This window comes from Rhinolophus sinicus, chromosome 17 (assembly GCF_057876585.1).
Source record: "Rhinolophus sinicus isolate RSI-liver-muscle chromosome 17, RSI-T2T, whole genome shotgun sequence".
In the NCBI taxonomy this organism is placed as follows: Eukaryota; Metazoa; Chordata; class Mammalia; order Chiroptera; family Rhinolophidae; genus Rhinolophus; species Rhinolophus sinicus.
The window spans coordinates 183,852,806-183,872,118 of record NC_142517.1 but is presented as its reverse complement, the minus strand read 5'-3'; the positions used below and the strand labels follow the sequence as shown (position 1 = coordinate 183,872,118).

The following is a 19,313-nucleotide window of genomic DNA, read 5'->3' as shown; positions in this document are numbered from 1 at the left end:
ATACAAATAAATTGAAAATGCATTCAAATGTTTCTAAATGGAAGCGTATCTAAGTGCATTAAACATTCCTGCCCTAATTATAATCATTAAGGGGGAAAAACTCTTAAACGAAAAGCTAAGTGGTCAGAGATATCAGTAATACAAAATAGTCTCATAGGTTGGTGTAAAAGTCAGCTGAAAGTGTAACTACAATAACAAAATGTAAATTCAAAGGAAATTTAAAAGCCTGGAAAGTTATTTCAGTGGAAATTTTTAATAAAATCATTATATAATAGGAAATAGCATATGCTCTCCCTGTTATAAATAATTTTATAGTTTAAAATAAGAATTATCTGAGTGTAAATATAAAGGTACACCAGGGTAAAGCCTTTCTCAAAATGACTTATTCTATTTAGGTCTTTACATCTTATTGGAATTACTATTACAGGTAGCTCATAAAGCAATGTAAAAATATGTACTTGTCAGTGGGTAAACAGTCTGAGTGCTAAGTCAGGCTCTGCCTCTAAATATAATACTTCAACAAGTGTGAGCACCTAAACCTCTAGGCCTATTTCCTTATCTATTGAATGGTGGATCATACTAGGTCATTTCTAAATTACCTTCCAAATTTCAAAAGATACAATTTTATTAAATACCTCTAGTTGGGGAATTATTCTTAATTACATGGATCAATAACCTAACCAATGTAACTGAAAAAGAGTAACGTTCTTGTTTTTAACTGAATGTGAAAATAATACAGTTGTTTTAGAACATTTAGAAAATAGAAGTATAAAAGGAAAGATGAAAGTAGTTATAATTCTACTGCCTCATTTAACAATTTCATTTCCTTTTAGTCTTTGCTATGCAAATATATATATATATGTGTATATATATATGCCTTTTATTTTTAAAAACTTAGATAAAACATATATATATATACAATTTTGTATTGTGCTTTTTAAAACATTATATTATAAGCATGTTAACTGAATTTTCTCAAAAATTTACAAGATGCAGAATACCTTCAAATATGGATATTCAAGGATTCTTTTAAACAGTTTCCATATTGTTGGACATGAAGTTTGAAATTCATATCTTTTTACTTAACTATTTATTTGGATCTGTGGTTATCTCCTCATATATTCATAGAAATTGTATGTTGACAGATTGCTGTCCAGAAAGATTGTATCACTTTGCATTCTCACCAGTGGTATTTGAGTATTAATGGTCTTTTAAATAATGGCTAAAACTTTTTCATGTCATTAGCCATTTTGATTTCCCCTACAAGTAGACAGATCATGGCCTTTGTCTGTTTTTTCTGTTGAGCACTTCGTGATGTTTAGGTTTTATAATGAGCTCTTTTATTGTGAGGATATCAACCACTTGTATATTCATGGCACATATTTTTTCATAGCTTGTAGTTTGCCTTTTAATTTCTTTAAGTCTGGCTTCCAAAATATTTAGTTTTCATTTGATAATTGAGTTTTATATTGCTGAATAACAAACCACTCCAAAACTTAGTGGCTTAAAATAACCATTTTATTATCTCCCAAGATTCTGTGGACTGACCGCTTAGCTGGGCAGTTGTTTTGCTCTACTTGATGTTGGCTCATCCTGTAGTCATCTAGGAACCCTATTTGGCTGGAACACTCATGGTAGCTCACTTATATGTCTTACACCTTGATGGGAACAGCTGTAAGTTTGGCCTCAGTTGGGATGTATGGACGTCTGATTTGATATCTCTCTCTCTCTCTTTCTCCTTCTCTCTGTCCTTCTTTCCCTCCTTCCTTCCTTCCCTCCCTCCCTTCCTCCTTGTAATCTTAGACGTAGGGATTATGCCTCTCCCTCTCTATTCCTCCTCTTTATGTGGCCTCCCTATGTGGTCTTTCTAGGAGGACAGCTGAACTTCTTATGTGGCAGCTCGGGACTTCCAATATACATAAGCAGAAGCTTCAGGTACTCTTAAGACTTAAGCTTCAGACTAGCACAGAGTCACTTCATCAGAAGTTAGTTAAAGCAAATCTCAGGGTCAGCCCTGGTTTAATATGGGAGGGACTGCATAAGGGCATGAATCTCGGAAGATGGTATTCATCGGGGGTCATAGCTGGAGATCAATCACCACAGATAAACTATCTCTAGCTCCGAGTAATTCATGTCCCTCCCACATGTAAAATATACTTACTCCACTTCCAAGATCCTTAGTCTCATGCTATTATTGCATCAGGCTTAGGCTTCAGGTACAGAATTTCAACATCTAAATCAGATCCAGGTGAATGAGGCTTCTTGAGTATGATTTCTCTCAATTTTAAGACCTGTGAATTAAGATACCAGTTATCTGTCTCCTGTGAGTCAGGAACAGGAAAACTAGAATATTGCGAAGGTGGAGGAAGGGGAAAGTGAAGCATATAGCAGTCAGTGGGCCATAGTAACTGAAGCTCCTGGCTCTGCCCTTGGGGCTTGTCTTTACCCTCTGAATAATTCTTTTTTTCATAAGAAAGAGCTCATATTTGTAGCCGAGTAGCTTTGTAGTCCGTGTCTTGTCTCTAGAAAGTTGAGAGTTCAGACCCTCTTTTCATTTTAAATTTTCTCTGTTCCTTTCAGTGCAAGATGCTATGATTATCTTAAAGATTTTATGTGCCTCCTAGGTATCAAATTATGATCTCAGCCAAATGTTACACCTTTAAATGTCTTCAAGTCAGGCCCCTATTTACCCTTGGTTGATAGTCAAGGTTCTGTGGCATATCCCTAAAAATCTTAGGAGCTATTCTATTGAGCAAAGAGGATCCAAGAGGCCACGCTAAGTTACTTAGAATATTTTGTTTTCTAGCTGACTTGCTCTGTGAGACACCAGCTTAAATCTTTTGGAGGTCTTAGTTCTTATAGCCACACCCTGTGATCTTGACTTTGAAACCACATTTTACTGGCAGTGCCATTGGATACTGACCAGTGAAGTCATGAGATAAAGGATTTGGGGCATTGGTCCAGTGGCTTAACAGTGTCATCAAAGACCCAGGAACCTGACTCTTTCTTATTTTTCCTCTTTTCATGCTCATGCTTGTGTCTTCATGATCACAGATGTTGCTTCAGTCCTTGGCATCAGGTATAGATCAAGGCAGATGGAAGAATGTGGGAATAGGACAGTCAAGTACTTCTTTTGCACTTGCCCCCTTTTATTTTTACAAAGAAACAGAAATTTACCCAGTAACCCGATCCTCCCCCCCCAGTAGTTTTTGTGTCGCATTGAACAGATTTAGGTCACAAGACTACCTCTAGCTTCAAAGGAGAATGGGAAAACTATCTGGCAAAATGAATGGGATTGCCAATAATGATTTATCATTTTGTACCATTTTGTACTGCATACATTGCTGTTAAGTATAAGCAAAATTCAGGTTCTGTCAGTAACAAAGTAGTATGGGTCATGGTTATTGTGTAATCAATTAGCAGTGGTGCCATAATTATTCTCTGATGGGATGCTCTTCCCCCAAATCTTCCCAAAGTTCATTCATTCACATCACTCAGGTCTCTACTCAGCTGTTACCTCTTTAGAGGGGGCTGCACTGACCACTCTATGTAAAATAATTATCTGCTCACCCACCCTACCCTATCCCTGTTACTTTTTTTTTAATGTATTATTACCTGGTATTACATCATTGATTACTTGTTTATTGTCTGTCATTCCCACTTTAAGTTCTGGATGGTAATGATTTAGTCTTCCTCACCACAGTATCTTACCATTTAGAATAGTGATAAGTCCATGACAGGCACTCAATAAATATTTGTTGAATTTGTTAAAAATACTGCAGGGTATTGTGATTTTTTTAGAATATCTGAATATATTGTAACTCTTGGACCTCATTGTATATATTAATGAAAATCACCTGGTCGTAGGAAATGTAAATTATTTTAGTACTCCTAAGGTCAATGAACCATCTAGCTTCAGCATAGCAAATATAAGGGATAAGGCAGCAGATGAATTCCACGTTTCATAAAGAGCAGTGATAAAGGCTCTGATTATGTATGAGTCTTTGAGTTTAAAGCCTCTAGAGCCTGCAGGATACTAAGATTAAAGAAGGAAGGAAGTGGTACATGTGATATCACTAATCTTCTGTTCACCCATTTGAATTTAATTGCCTTCTCTGAGCTATGAATTCCATTTATGAAATTTAAATCCTTTAATAATCACTGATGGACAGATGGGAGATAGGCCATAATCTCCCAAACTTTATCTTTGCTAACTCTGCACTTTGAATCAACCCAAGTCATGCAAGTGAAATGCACCTTACAATGATTTTATCCACTATTCTTTTAATTCAATTATATTTTTCACCTGAAAGATTTTCTAATCCATGTTTTCTTTTCATAGATGTAATGATTTTTTTCAACTAATTAAGACTATAAAATTGAGGTAAATAGTTTTCATGATTTTTGGAGTAAGGGGGACTTTTCCAATTGATCAACATAGACCTTCTTTTCAAATAGATACTTTAAAAAATTCTAATCATTTTTCTCTTGGCTCATACTTTTCTCCGGAAGGTCTATTTGTCCATGGGTATTTGAGATGGAGTTTATCAGTGATTGTTCATTTAAATCTTTTGGCACCAGACAAATACTTTTAATGTTGCTGCATTAGGATTTCATTTGCCTGTAAGAAACAAAAAATATATATATACAGCCTGAAGCAATACCTACCAGGGAATATCACTGAATTTTCCGAGTGTTTCCATGTTCATTGGCACAGCACTCCTTTACTTAGCTGGGCACTGGAGACCGATTGCTGGTGCCATGAGCTTGGAGAAATGTGTGTTTCCATTGAAGCGCAAAGGATTCTGTTCACTTTCTTCCAAGTCAGGTTTTTATTTGAATATCATAACTTTCAGGTTGATTGGTTAGCCCTTAAATCTGTTTACTTCTTGACTATATCTTATAGATCTTATAGAGATATTTTTGGACCATGGATAGTACCGATGCTCGTTATTTTCCATCCTGTCCCCACCCCTATCTGCTCTCCACGTTTCTTTGTCCTGTTTTTTTGCCCCAAGATGCTGCTTCTATGGACTGCGTCACCAGACTCTCTTTCTAGCTGACTTCTAGTTAGGTCGAGCAAATGGCAGGCACCGGAAAGCACTGAGGAAAGAAAGAGGAGAAAGGTTGGGGTTTTCTGTCCTACTATTTTCCTGCTTTGGTGCCGATTCTGGCAATGGATTTTCCTTCACATCTACAGCTACTTGTGGGGGCCCCACCTCCACGAGTCCAGTGGCTCTGGCTGGGGTGGTAACATCTTCTCACTGTTGCCCTCAACATCCCTTATTGGTTCTTTATCCATACACACACTTCATTTATCATAAAGCCTCTTTCATTGAAACATTTTAGAGAAATTCTAAGTCCTGCCCCAATTCTAACTAATAATCTTCTAAGTTTTCTAGTATGCATACGGATTTTCCTCTACTTTTATATCTCTCTGCTCATTTCACAGGGACTTTGTAAAAACTCAAATTATCATCTTGACCTGAATGTTCATAATGCATTTTTTAAAGTACAGAGTTGAAAATGATGCATGCTTATTACAAAAATTTAAGCAATTCCCCCCAAAATGCACGAACGAGCCTATAATACCACCACCCAGAAATGATCAGTATTAATAGTTACTATATAGTGAACATTGTTACATACATCTTTCCATATTGTTGGAGACAACTGTCTACGGTTCTCTCACATCTCTGCAAATCTCGTGAGAAGTGCGGGATTCCTTTGCTGTAATGTAATCCATTGCAGGTGCAAATTCTTTTCTAGCCCTCTTTGCATCATCTTGTGGGAATTAGGGCCTGAGGAACTGATACAAAAATGATTATACTCTGGCTACTGTGATTGCTCCTAGTAACAACTTGTCCTTTGTCTCCAACTCATGTCTTCTATCAGCATCCATGAAAAGGTGGCAGACTAACTTGTTAGTTTCCAGGTAGGGTACGTTCTTGACAACTTTGGTGACAAGATGGGACACTGATAGACATGGCTTTCTGAAAGATGAAGGACAAGGACCTGTGGTCTGATCAATTGGATTTAGGGGAAGCCCATGAGAATTAGAAGTGACCAAATTATATGCTCAATCAGGCCATAAGTAGTCCTCCACTTTAACGCTTGTTAGTGGGGGGCATTGGAGAGGTAGTTGCAAGCCAAGTGTGGGGAAGTACGTTCAAAAACAGTGTGAATAGTGCCCTGCTTGTTGCTAATTATCCTCCAGGTGGGGAGACGTCCTTGCCAGTCTGATGATCCATCTCAGTCTGTTCCATTGTAATGATTAGTGCTAAGATCTGTCCTGCGTGGGCAGAAGACTGCTCTCTAACAACAGTTATACGAAGAGATGCATGCCTACACTGAGGATGACAGGATGGGAACGCGTGACTGCTGTGGACAGAAACCGAGGGAATCATTGGAACTTTGGCTGTTTGCTTGGGAGGTGAGGGTACAGAGTGTGTAAGACATATAAAGGAAGGGTGGCAAGAGCTGGGCAATCTTATGGCCAACTACCCCAGCAGTCTATAGTGACAATCTTATATCCATTCCAAAACAACAGTAAAAGATCTCAGAGTTTTATTGTGGTGGGTTCTGGCTGCTATAAGGTAGTTTTGGCCCACTTGGGGAGATTTCCCTGGAGCAGACGAACTTTTATGGGACACCATATATAGGCATTGACTAGTATTCAAGCTCTTACAGCCCTGAATTGGGTACACCATGCTGATGAAGGTGATCCCCTAGGAAATGAGAAACTGATCCAAAGAAATACAGATAAATTTTTACAGTCATCTTGCCCTGGAAAACTCCTCTAGCCCTTATGTTGAAACCAGGCAAAAATTTATGAGATGTCATCATGGTAATGGGACAGCAGCTGCCCTGGATTGAAGTGGACTCCACATAGTAGCTCACTGCTGTGCAAACCAAATTTAAGTCCTCTGTGGACACCCAAACCTCCTGGCCCTATCCAGAAAGCCGTGTAGCTGTGGCTGCTGAGTGAAGGCATTCCCAGCGATGAATAGATGGTGTCAGCTATGAAGTGTCAGCGATGGTGTCAGCGATGAATAGATGGTGTCAGCTTGTGCCTGATAGAGAGTTGAGAAGACCAGCAATAACGGAAGTTCATTGGATTGAGCCATGAATTGCTGCTACACCACTCAAAATTGAAAGTAAATGTGAAGTCCTGTTAAGCGGCGTGGAGTTGCTTTCCCCTTCTACACCCTATGACACCTCCATTCCCCCTTATCCTAATCTCAGCTGCTTACAGGAGAAACATGATTGGAGGTGGAGCCAAGGTCTCCGTGTCCCTAAAGGGGCCAGAAGGCTCTATACAGCCATTCAGATATGCTGGGGAATTTCAGGGAGAGAAGGGACCCAATCTTCTATGGCTGTGTTGCATGTGGGTGCCCAAGTCTCCATCTTACCCAGACTGGTGGAAGGAAAAGTCACTTCGATTCAGCGTATGGGGTTTAGGCAAGGTTCACAATGCAGAAGGGCACTCACGTGACCTCCTGGGTGGGGCTGTTTAGCTCAATTGAATGTCCTATTGTTTCTACATCTGAATGTGTAGTAGGAATTATTGTGTTATGTACTTGCCCATCTCCATCCTGTAAGTACCAGAAGGATTAGAAGAGCCACATGTAGAGAAAGACTGGTGGGGAATGTAAATCACTACCCAACTTGTCTCCCTGTGCCCTCCCAGGTGGTCTAACAGAAACACTATAGAACCCGGGAGGACAAAGAGCAATCACAGCCTTCATTAAGGACTTAAAGGCAGCAGGGGAAGTAAGAGATGCGTTATCATCGCAGTACAACATCCCAGCGAAATTTGCTAATGGAGTTGGAGACTTATCGTGGATTGTCACCAACAGAATCCAGTTGTTGCTTCCGTATCCCAGCTGTTCCATATACCGTGACAACTGAATCCGTTATACAGACTGATGGCACTTGGTGTGCTGTCTTGGACGTTGCCAACACACCTTTGTTATACTCCTAACACCTGTGGATCAAGATCTGTCTCCATATGTTTTTAGTACTCTCCCAGAGGTACCTACTCACCTGCCATTTGTCACCAGTGAGTGGGTCAGGATTTAGCATGAGTGCTTCTCCCCTCTGACGTCTGTAGCTTTCACTGTATAGATGACGTCCTATCGGTTAGCAAGTCAAAAGCCTTAGTCTCAACAGCCTTATCATACCTCCACCAGCAGAAGTGACTAATAAACCCTGACAAAATTCAGGGGCCTGCTTACCGGGTAAACTTCATTGGGACTATCTGAGAAGATTCATAATGTTCATTGCTTCTGGCAGTCAAAGAAAAATTGTTGTATTTTTGCCCGCTTCTACCAACTCCATAAAAGGAGACCCAGAACCTTGTCTGACTCTGAGTATGGGAAACAGTATGTGCCTCACTTGGGCAGGCTCCTTAGTCCTTCATAATCTACAAATCGGCATCCTTTCAGTGGAGCCCATGCCAACAAGCTGCGTTAGAATCTGTCCACCAAGCTGTGATACACTACCTTTGAGGCCCTACAATCCTAATAACTCTTTTGAGCTACAAATCTCTGTGCTGATTGGAACCTCTGCCTGAAGACCCTTCGTGGGGTTTTGGACTTGTTCCCCTCTGACACAGCTACCAGGTATCCCCTTTGGAAGAGCAGTTATTACCTTGAGTACATAGTCTGAGCTCAGTGAACTCCTTACCTGTAGAGGCCTGGTGACTCTTCGGCTTGTTATTCCCATTTTGGGAATAGAAAATTGAGCTCAGTAAGTAACAAGGTAGAAAGGGCCCAATGAGCATTTCAAATGGAAATGGTGTATTTAAGAACACAGACTGCCTAACCCCCCCACACACCCCTGCAGTATCCCAGCTTTACAAGGTGGCAATTACCCCTTAGGGGAAACCTTATCCCTCCTTCTGTCCCCTGAAGAAAATCAGTGGCTAAATGGAGCTTTTGCTGAAAATAATGAAGTCTTTTGTCTCCGACCCAGGAGTCTTCTGCTACCATCCATGTAACTGTGGCAGGATAACTGCATAGTTTGTAAGTAGGATAAAATCCTAGAACCCGTACAGTTCCTGATAGTTTTGGCAATGGGAATGGGTTGCTGACAAGAGACATGACTTTCTGGGGAAGGCAGGAGAAAGGTCCCTTACAGGCTGGGTTGGGAAATGTGACATTGTTTTGGCTTTCAGTAGCAAATGCTCTCACCCACATGGTGGTGATGGTGGGGCGGGGATGGGTGGTAAGGGTCTTCCACTTGTCCTACCTGATAATAACTATGTAAAGACTGACTGGTGAGAGACAGGATTAAAACAAACCATACGAACTGTGGTTTGTTGGTTTGTTCACTCCCCTCTGGGAATAGGGAGGGGATGGGAAAGAAAGGAGTGACCTCAGCTGCTTTCAGGAAAACACCCAGTATGCTGGGGGAACTTCTGGGAGGTGAAGGCAACAAGCTGTTGGCTATAGGCACCAAAGACGCCATGGTGGAGCCATAGTAGCATGTGCCAGAAGGAGAGGCGCTCCTGAGGCGGGTTGCACTCTGGAAGCAGGGAGGTGCACAAGGGAAGAGGGGTACCCACCCTGAGATGAGGGGCCCAATAGAAACAAAACCTTTCTACTGTTCCAGCTGTCCCTCACCGGCTAGCCTCCCTCTCACCTTGCTTTCCCTGTGCTCCCATTCTGGAAATAACCTCCTGATGGCTGTTACAGCTATTGTAGCTCTGAACATGTAGGTTAGTCTGTGTTACAGTAGGGGGAAAAAATAGCTGAAATCCATTGGTGGGGTTTGGGCACAACTTGCAGTGGGGAAGAAAACTTTAAAGAGACCTTATGGGTAGGACCTTCTCTGCTGATTCAGTGTACTGTTCTAGCTCTCATTGTGTGCAACAAAACTGATGTGTTGCGTGCTTAGACTATAAATACTACAAGTGTCAGAGGGAATTCTCCCATTTCGGGCACTGCCACGTGTCGAGAAGTCCTTGCCCTTTGCCACAGGTGGTTGGGTCAGGATTTCCATGAGCGCCTCCACCCTCTGCTGTCTAAAGGCATAAATGATCTCCTGTTGGTTGGCGAATCAAAAGCCTCAGTCTCAGCAGCCCTCGCTGTGGTGTTATCACACCTCAATCAACAGGAGTGATTGATAAACCATGACAAATTCAAGGGCCTGCCCGCCAAAGGAATTTTCTTGGGCCTGTGTGGGCAGATTCCCAGCACCCAAATCCCTTGGCAGTCAAAGAGAAAGTGCTGTCTCTTGGGCCACCCTCCACATACAAGGAGGCCCAGGCTATTTGTGAACTCTTTGGGTGTAGGAGGAGACTCACTTGGGCATTCTACTTACTTCTGAATATCAGCTAATTTGTAAATCAACATGCTCTAAGGGGGCTTTGCTGGCCAAATGTTAGTAGTGTGTTCAGGGGTGCATCTGTCCTGGTCCTAGTGTTATTTTGGTTTTGCATGAAAATCTGGCAGCTACTGCTTTTGGCAAAACCTTATCCTCCATTTTGCCACCTGAAGCAAAACCGCTGGCTCAGTGGAGCCCTGCGTTCACAGAAGTGCCCCTAAATAACTGGGTCAGGTTCACTGATGGTTTAGCTAAGCTGAAACCTGCTGGTATCAACAACTAGGCTATTACAGCTGTTCAGCCTAAGGGCCAGCAATGCAGAACCAAAAATGGACATGGTTATTCCACTCAGTTGGGTAGAATGCGAGCCAATACTCCACCTCAAGAACCTTGTTATATTTTTACTTACTTTTGGGCTATGGCCAATGGCCTAGCTACTTAGTTTGCCATTTGGAAAACTACAAACTGGCAGATTGAAGACACTCTTTGGGGTTGCAAACTATAGAACCAAATTGCTGCTACCAAAGTAAGCATCTGGGTCACTTCCGTAGATGCACACAGTAAGGGCATGTTCTCAATGAGACTGACTGGAATCAGGCTGCTGGTTGAGCCTCTCTACTCCCTAGCTTGTCACCGTGGCTGCCTAGATTTATCGTTATACTGGACACAACAACACATCCACCATCATAGCTGGGCACAAAATAAAGAAGTCAATTTTGGGGAAGTTTCTGAGGCAGAGGCTACCGCTGCATGCCAGACTTGACTCCTGCCCAAAGTTGGCCCATTTCACTTGCTGTGAGAGAGCCTGCAGTGCAGATATCCCACCTGCTCCTAACACTGGACTTTGGGCCCCTTTTGCAGGTAATGGGTTGACACTTTTTTCAGGTTATGGTATTACTTTCAGTCCAAGCAGAGGACTCCAGCTATGCTGTTGTAGTCCTTGAAAATATCCTTGGCCATGTCCTTGGCTTCCTGGGTCATTTGCAGTCTACAAATGGTGTGCGAAAGCCCCTAACAAATGGGCTAGTAGGCAAGGTATTTGATGGGCCTTTCATGGTCCCCACCATCCTCATACATCTGGTGGTGGTGACCACTGGAACATTCTACTAAAAAAGAAAAAAAAAGACTTAAAAAGATTTCTGACTGTACCGTTCTCACCTCCTCCAGGTCCATATTCCTTAGACTAAGGCAGTTTGGTCACTGATTGAAGCTCTTCCCAGAAACAGAAAATTTCCTTTCAGCTGCTCCCTGGGTAATGATCAGGACAAAGGGAATGGAGGGTTAGATATTTGTTTTGAAAATTTGAGGTTCCACCTTGACCATTCATGGGCACAATGCTTCTTTTTTTCCACTGATTACAACCCCAAGTTGGCCCGCTTTGAATACCCTCGATGTGGCAGCCAAGCCATAAAGGGCCTAGGGGATTCAAAGAATCGGGTTCAGTCACTTACATTCTCTTACTTGATTGATATTGGGCTATAGCATAAGAGTAATGTCCACTTGGTTGAATACACTGCTCGCCTAGCCCTCCTACAGTGGCCCACAGGGACCAATGTGGAGAGCAAAATGAGTCTCTGTAAATTTTATTAAAATGCCCTGATGCCCTTTTGGATCTGACTCTTCTGGGTTGAAGGTCTAGGTGACGTTAGGAGATGACTGGGGAAAAGGTGAAGTTGTAACCATCTGGAAGCCTTTCCATCTCTGCTGACGTCCATAGGGAAATGTTAGAGGAGTCAGGTCTTTCTTCTTACTTCGTCAGTTTACATCTTTCTAAATTAGAAGATATTAGTAAGAATTCTAAGGCTTTTGTTGATTTCTTTTCTTTCCTCAGAATTGCTTCTAGGGCTGGAGGTCGGGTTAGGAACGATGTGATTTTGCAAATCACACTAGTTTCCCTTGTGTTTGCTCGGCTGCCAAGTTTTGAAGTTAAGTACAAAAACTTGCACCCCATTCCCTATTAAACTGCTGCTTGTGAATTTTTCACCTTTTCATATTTTTTGGTTTGTTTTATTATATATTAGTGTAAGGATTTTGCCATCCTGCTTTATTTTCCCCATTTTTACCTAGACGTCTCCGTTACACATATCCAATATCAATAAACAGTTTCCGGGTTTTAATGAAATGTTAGTAAAATTATTTTCAGTGATTACTAAACATTTCCTTATATTCAGTTTAATTCAATTTCCTTCCTGAATAGGAAAACAAACAAAAAAACATAAAACCACTTTCTTAGCTTGCTGCTGCTTCTAAAATTAGTTCTGTCGGTGTCCTAATACTTGTTATTCATCTGTCCTAAGAAACCTTTACACTTTTTCATCACTCCCTTTCCAATGTTTGTCTTATTGTGAGATATAATATACATACAGAATAGTGCATAAAACGTGAGCATTTTAATGAGTAATTATGAAGTAACCACCATTGTAATCACTACCCATGGTCAAGAAATCAAACATGGCAAGTACGTCAGAAGCTCTCCATCAACCCCATGCCCTGTCCTGTTCCCTCACACCCCCTGCAGCGATGTCCACTGTCTTGACTGTTGTGATAACATTTCTTACTTTCTATTTTACTACTAATTTTTGCATTCTCAAACAACATAGTTATACATGTACTTCTCATGTTATTGCTTATTGTTTTCAGCATTATATATGTGAGAGTCAATCATATTTTATATGGATGTAGTTAGCTCATTTCTAATGCTATAAAATATTTAGTTGAATGGAACATAGTTTAAATGTTGTGTGAATGTAATTTATTAATCTCACCATTTTGATGGAATTTGGGTTGTTCCCAGTTTGGGGCAATTTTAAATAATGCTGCTGTGAACGTTTTTGTGGCATGAGACTCTCTGGGATATATATCTATAGAGAGAGGTGGAATTGCTCGTTCCTAAATAGATAATGTGTTCAAATTAAAAGTTAAAGATAAAGCCACACCATTTACCAAGATGGTTGTACTAATTTCCATTTTACCAAGAGTGTGTAAGGAAGAGTCGCTGTAGCTTTGTTTCCTGAATAACATGTTGATACTGTCAGGCTTTTAATTTTATCAATGTGGAATCTTATGGTGGTTTTTGTCTTTTTTTGTTTGTTTTCCATTAAATTGATTGAGGTATAATTTACTGTATTAATCTGCAGGGATGCCATAAAGTACCACAGGTTGGTACCTTAAAGCAATAGAAATTTATTGTCTGAAACCTATGAGGGAGAATCCTTCCCTGCCTCTTCTAGTTTATGATGTTTGCCAGTAATCCTTGCCATTCCTTGGTTTATAGCTGCATCACACCATTCACTCCCTCTGTTGTCACGTGGCAGTCTTCTCCCTGTGTGTGTCTCTCCTCTAATGAAGATATCAGTAATATTGAGTTAAGGTCCCAGCCTACTCCTGTATGACCTCATCCTATTACATCTGCAGTAACCTTATTTTCAAGTAAGGGCACATTGTAAGGTATTGGGATTTGGACTTCAACATGTCTCTTTTTTGCAAGACACAAGTTAACCCATAACATTTCCATACCACAAAATATACAGTCATACCTCTGAGATATTGTGGGTTCAGTTCCAGACCACTGCAAAGAAGTAAATATCATAATAAAATTAATTACACAATTTTTTTGGTTTCTCAGTGCATATAAAAGTTATGTTTACACTCTACAATAGCCTGTTAAGTGTGCAATAGCATTATGTCCATAAACACAATATACATACCTTAATTAAAACATACTTTAATGCTAACCATCATCTGAGCCTGTTGGAAAAATGGCACTAATAGATTTGATTGACACAGGGTTGTCACAAACCTTCAATTTGTAAAACACCACACAATATCTGCAAAGCACAATAAAGCAAAGTACAATAAAATGAGCGTGCCTGTACCCAATTTTATGTGGGTAGTTGACTGAGTTTTGAAAATGTGTATATTTCAGTGTAACCATCACCCACATCAAGATATAGAACATTTCCATCACTACACTATTAAATATGATAATACTGTTTTCTCCAGTTTTATTGAGCTATAATTGACAAACAAAACTGTATATAAAGTGTACAATGTGATGATTTGATACACGAATACTTTGTGAAATGATTATCACAGTTGGGTTAAGTAACATATCCATCACCTCACAGAGTTGTGTGTGTGTGTGTGTGTGTGTGTGTGTGTGTGTGTGTGTGTGTGTAGTAAGAACATTTAAGATCTACTTTCTTAGCAAATTTGAAATATAAAATATAGTATTACTAATTAGAGTCACCATGCTTGCATTACCCCAAGAACTTACTCATCCTATAACCGCATCTCTGCTTTGACGGGCATCTCTCCATCTCCCTTAATTAACAACTTGATATGGTGGACATACAATAAAGACTGCCTCCAACAATTAGAGAATATACAATTAAAGGCCGTAGGAGTTTTATTTTGATGTAATCCCACTTGTCTATTGTTGCTTTTGTTGCCTGCACTTTTGGTGTCATGTCCAAGAAAATACTGTAAAGACCAATGTCACGAAGCTTTTTTTCCTGTTTTTCTATATTTTCTTTTAGGGATTTTATGGTTTCAGACTTACATTTTAGTCTTTAGTCCATTTTCATATATGGTATTAGATACAGTTACAATTTCATTCTTTTGCTTGTGGATATTCGGTCTTCCCAACATCATTTATTAAAGAGATTATCATTTCCCTATTGTGTATTCTTGGCACCCTTTTCAAAGATCAGTTGACCATATATGTGTGGGTTTATTTCTGAGCTCTCTATTCTGTTCCATTTATCTGTATGTCTGTTTCTATGCCCGTACCATACTGTTTTGATTACTGTAGCTAACAACAAAATGAAAAAGCAACCTATGGAATGTGAGAAAATATTTACAAACCATGTATTTGATAGTTAATATCCAAAATATACAAGAAATTTCTGCAACTCAATAGAAGTATTTCTTCAAATATTCTTTCCGACCTTTTCTCTCTCTTCTCCTGTGACTCCCGTAATGTGTATGTTGGTATATTTGATGATTGTTCCCCAAGACCTTTAAGCTCTTTTCATTTTTCTTCACTCTTTTTTCTTTCTGCTCCTCACACTGGTTAATTTCAATGTCCTATCTTCAATCACTGATCCTATCTTCTGTCTGCTTCTATGTGCTCTTGAACTCTTTGAGTAATTTTTTCATTTCAGTTATGGTAGTTTCTAATTCAGAATTTCTGTTTGGTTTCTTTCTATAATTTCTATTGCTTTATTTACAATTTGTTTATACATTGTTTTCTTCGTTTCTTTAGTTCGTTGTCCATAATTCCCTTTAGCTCTGAGTATATTTAAGAAAGTTGTTTTTCAATCTCTGTCTATTAAGTCCAATATCTGGACTTCCTCAAGGGTTGTTTCTATAATTTTTTGCTATAAATGATCCGTATCTCCTGTTTATTCATATGCCTTATAATTTTTTATGGAAATTAGGCATTACATATAATAACGTAACTCTAGAAATGAGAGCCTACTTTTCCAGAGATTACTGTTATTAGTTATTGAGAGCTGCAGTCATTTATTTCTTTTGTGACTTACCCAAACTATTTATGCAAAGACTGTATTCTTTGTCATTTTTGGTCAGTCACTGAACTCTCTGCTCCATTATCTCGGTAGCCAGATAATGACCTAACAGATTTCTTAAAACTCCAAAATTTATCTGTCCTTTTAAAAATTAACCACTGCCCTGGTTTCTATAAGTTTTGTATTAGATTCTGAAATTTAAAATAATTGATCTGTCAGTCTTGGACAGTTTATATTTGTTTCAGTGGAGGTACCAATTCTTTGAGCACGCTACCATTTTCCATAATGTCACTTCTCCCTTCTCTTTTGATATATGCCTTCTTTGATATTAATCTTATTTTTATTTATCTTTAAAGTTATTATTTCTGTTTCCTGGGGCTTAGAACAAGAAGCTCGGGGGCTCAGGTCAATAATATACAAAGTAATATCATGTGTTGTAGTTGTTGTTTTTTTTTATGCCTGCCATTTCTTACGTCAACAACTACTAATACAGTGTTTCAGCCATGCAAGTTATCTCACCACCTCTGCTTATATTAGTTAAATTGTACATCAGTTATTTTTCTTATATAAGATAAAGTCAAATGGTAACATTAGATCTAATTTTATTATTAGTTATAGCCATCAATAATGCTAAATTTTAAAATATTGTTATTTAATTATTTTTTCTATTCACTTTTTCTGATCTTTTTTCTTTTATTTCAGCGTTCACATTGTTTCTTTAACTCAATGGATGAAAACATAAAGGTCCCTGATTATTTAGGTAAGTTATTATTTGTATATATATTGTAATTTTCAAATATTCAGTGAAATGGAGAACATGAATTCATAACAATTATTATCAAGATTTTCCTTCAAAATGTAAATCACACTATTATGTTTTGTGATTACTGGCATGAAACAACCTATAGAATTATAATATTAGTGGGAAATCAAGCAAAGCAAAATACAGGTGACCTTAAAATCCTAGATAATATTTATTTTTATGTATTATAATATTACTAAAACATTTAGTATGTTTATTTGTATTTAAAAACATCTTGGCTACCCTGTAGATTTATCAAGTGACGACGTTTTTCTAATTTAAGGAGTTGTTTAATAATATTATGAAGATAAATACAACATATCAGTAAATCCAAAGGTGATAATCAAAATATTTAACAACTAGTACAGCATGAGCATGAAACAACCAGGTCAGTCAATACTGTTGGATCAGAGTTCTGGAGGTTTCCTCTTGTGGGATGAAGGAAATGGGAGATTTCTAAGAAAATCAAGGTAGCCACAGAAATGAATGTAAGGTGGGCACTTGAACATCTTGAGGCAGCAACTTTTTACAAATTAGTACAGAAATGCTTTAATATTTAACAATTGGAACAGTCATAACTGTGTAGTGACTGAATATCCATCCAGAGGATATTGCAGTAATATAATTAAAATGAAGAGAAAATAAGAAGATAACTAGAACACTTGACAGGGAAGATGAGCAATCAGACACATTTCTTTGTAACATGCAAGCATCCTTGGACTGGAGAGAGTGTACTCCAGTTAAGGACTTATGGGGAAAAGTGTCAAATGAGAGTATAATTGAGAAGTCCCTGAAACAAAGTCCCCCAAAAAGGAAATTTCGTTTATCTTGAATAGTTGAATGTGATGAAATGAACATGATTATAAATTAATGCTTTAGCCATATATTTCTGTTTCGTATATACATATATATGTACATATGTATGTGTATTTATACATCTATACAATGATAACAGTTCCAGGCACATATATTGGGGTGCAGGAAGCTATTTTGGAACATGTCAGTTTAAGGAACTATTACTTTAAATATCAGGATAAATTTAAAGTACGCTTAAATTATTATCCTAGAAAACAAAGTGACCATTGGGAATAACATTCAGTAGTAATTAAGACATCTTGGGAGATTGAGGTATTTGGGTACTCATGATTCATACAAAACTTATTCTAATAAACCTCTGGATTCTTCAAACCATCGAACAACTTTTGGAGTAAATAAAACAGCAAGCAAGCTTCTTATTCAATTATTTTTAACTAGTCCTTGAAAAAGGGAAATGTTCTATCAAGTAATAGAAAATATTACTCAGGGGATAAACTGGATCTCACCCCTCCCTGCCTTGCCGCTAACTAGCTCTGTGACCTTAGGCTAGCATTTGGCTTACAAAAGCCTCAATTTTGCCATTTTAAAAATGAAAGAGTGGAACTAGATACTAAAAATAAATATTTCAGTACTTCCTTGTGGTTGCCTTATATTGCTTTAGTTAATCATCGTAACTTTGTAAACACTTTATATAACAGTAATTTTAAAAATCTTCATACATCCCTGTGAGGTTGACAGTATTATTTTAGTTTTACAAATGAGGCAACTGAAGTATGGAAAGGCTGAGTAATTTGAAAATTCTGTAAAAGATGTGATACAAGCCAGTGGTTCAGTCTTCTCTGAAGAGTGAAGAGCCTTTATAAGCAGTGTCAATCAAATACAGAATTGGGAAGAACGCCTATGGTGTGTCTTTTTTTAAAAAAGTAAGTGCTTAGGGTGGAAAACCAGGCTTATTTTCTTACTGCTCACTCCTGTCTTGCTTTTGGGCAGGCCATTTACTGGATTTTTCTCATTTTTAAAATGAGAGAGATGGTTTTAAGACTGTTAGATCTCCTGTTTCTCTAAAAGTCTATATTGCTGAATTTATATATGAACAAAGCCTTTTTTAAAAAGATTATTTAAGATTCCTAAATATATATTTTAAATGATTTTGTTTTACTTTGGGTTATACTTTTCAGTTTACTCTTGCAGGCCAGTCTTATATAATTAACCCAATACTTCTGTAGATACATTATGAAAATAAAATGCAGTACAGCAAAGAGTTAATTTAGTAGGGTTCATATAGCACTCTTGTTGAATTCCTTGAATTATTATTTCCTGTAGGCAGATTAGAGGTATATACCTAGCTCAGTTACTTTGGGGCTACTTGTATAGATACTCTCTGACTCCTGACATTTATGTACACATATTTTAGACTAGAAGCACAATTCATTGAAGACCATGGTCATTCCACTCCATACTTTATAAATTGTTTTAATTTCTTACGTAAGAATTCTCTCTAGGGTCATGAATTGAATTCTTAAGGAAATGACAATTGTCTGTCCACACAGCTTTACAAAGTTGGGTATGTACAGCACATGTGTGATGGAAGATGATCCAAGCGACTGCAAGAGGATAGGCTAAAATGAGGCTCCAAGAAGGATGAGTAAAAGCAGTCTTTTAAATGTGCAGTCAAGCACTGCTTTGAATAATGTACATCATTTTTAACAGCCACAAAAACTTTCAGAACCACCTAGAGTGCAATGAAGAGACTTTTTTTTTTTTAGTTTTTTCTTTATTTTTTGAACTGGCATTAAGAGCCAGAAAAGTAGAAGTGCTCAATACATTGACTGTAA

General features: G+C 38.4%; 1 protein-coding gene across 1 annotated transcript in view; it reads left to right on the top strand.

The window, feature by feature from the left end:
• Positions 1-19,313, top strand: part of CATSPERT (catsper channel auxiliary subunit tau) — an 85,297-nt gene that overhangs the window by 45,868 nt on the left and 20,116 nt on the right. The window lies entirely within an intron of this gene.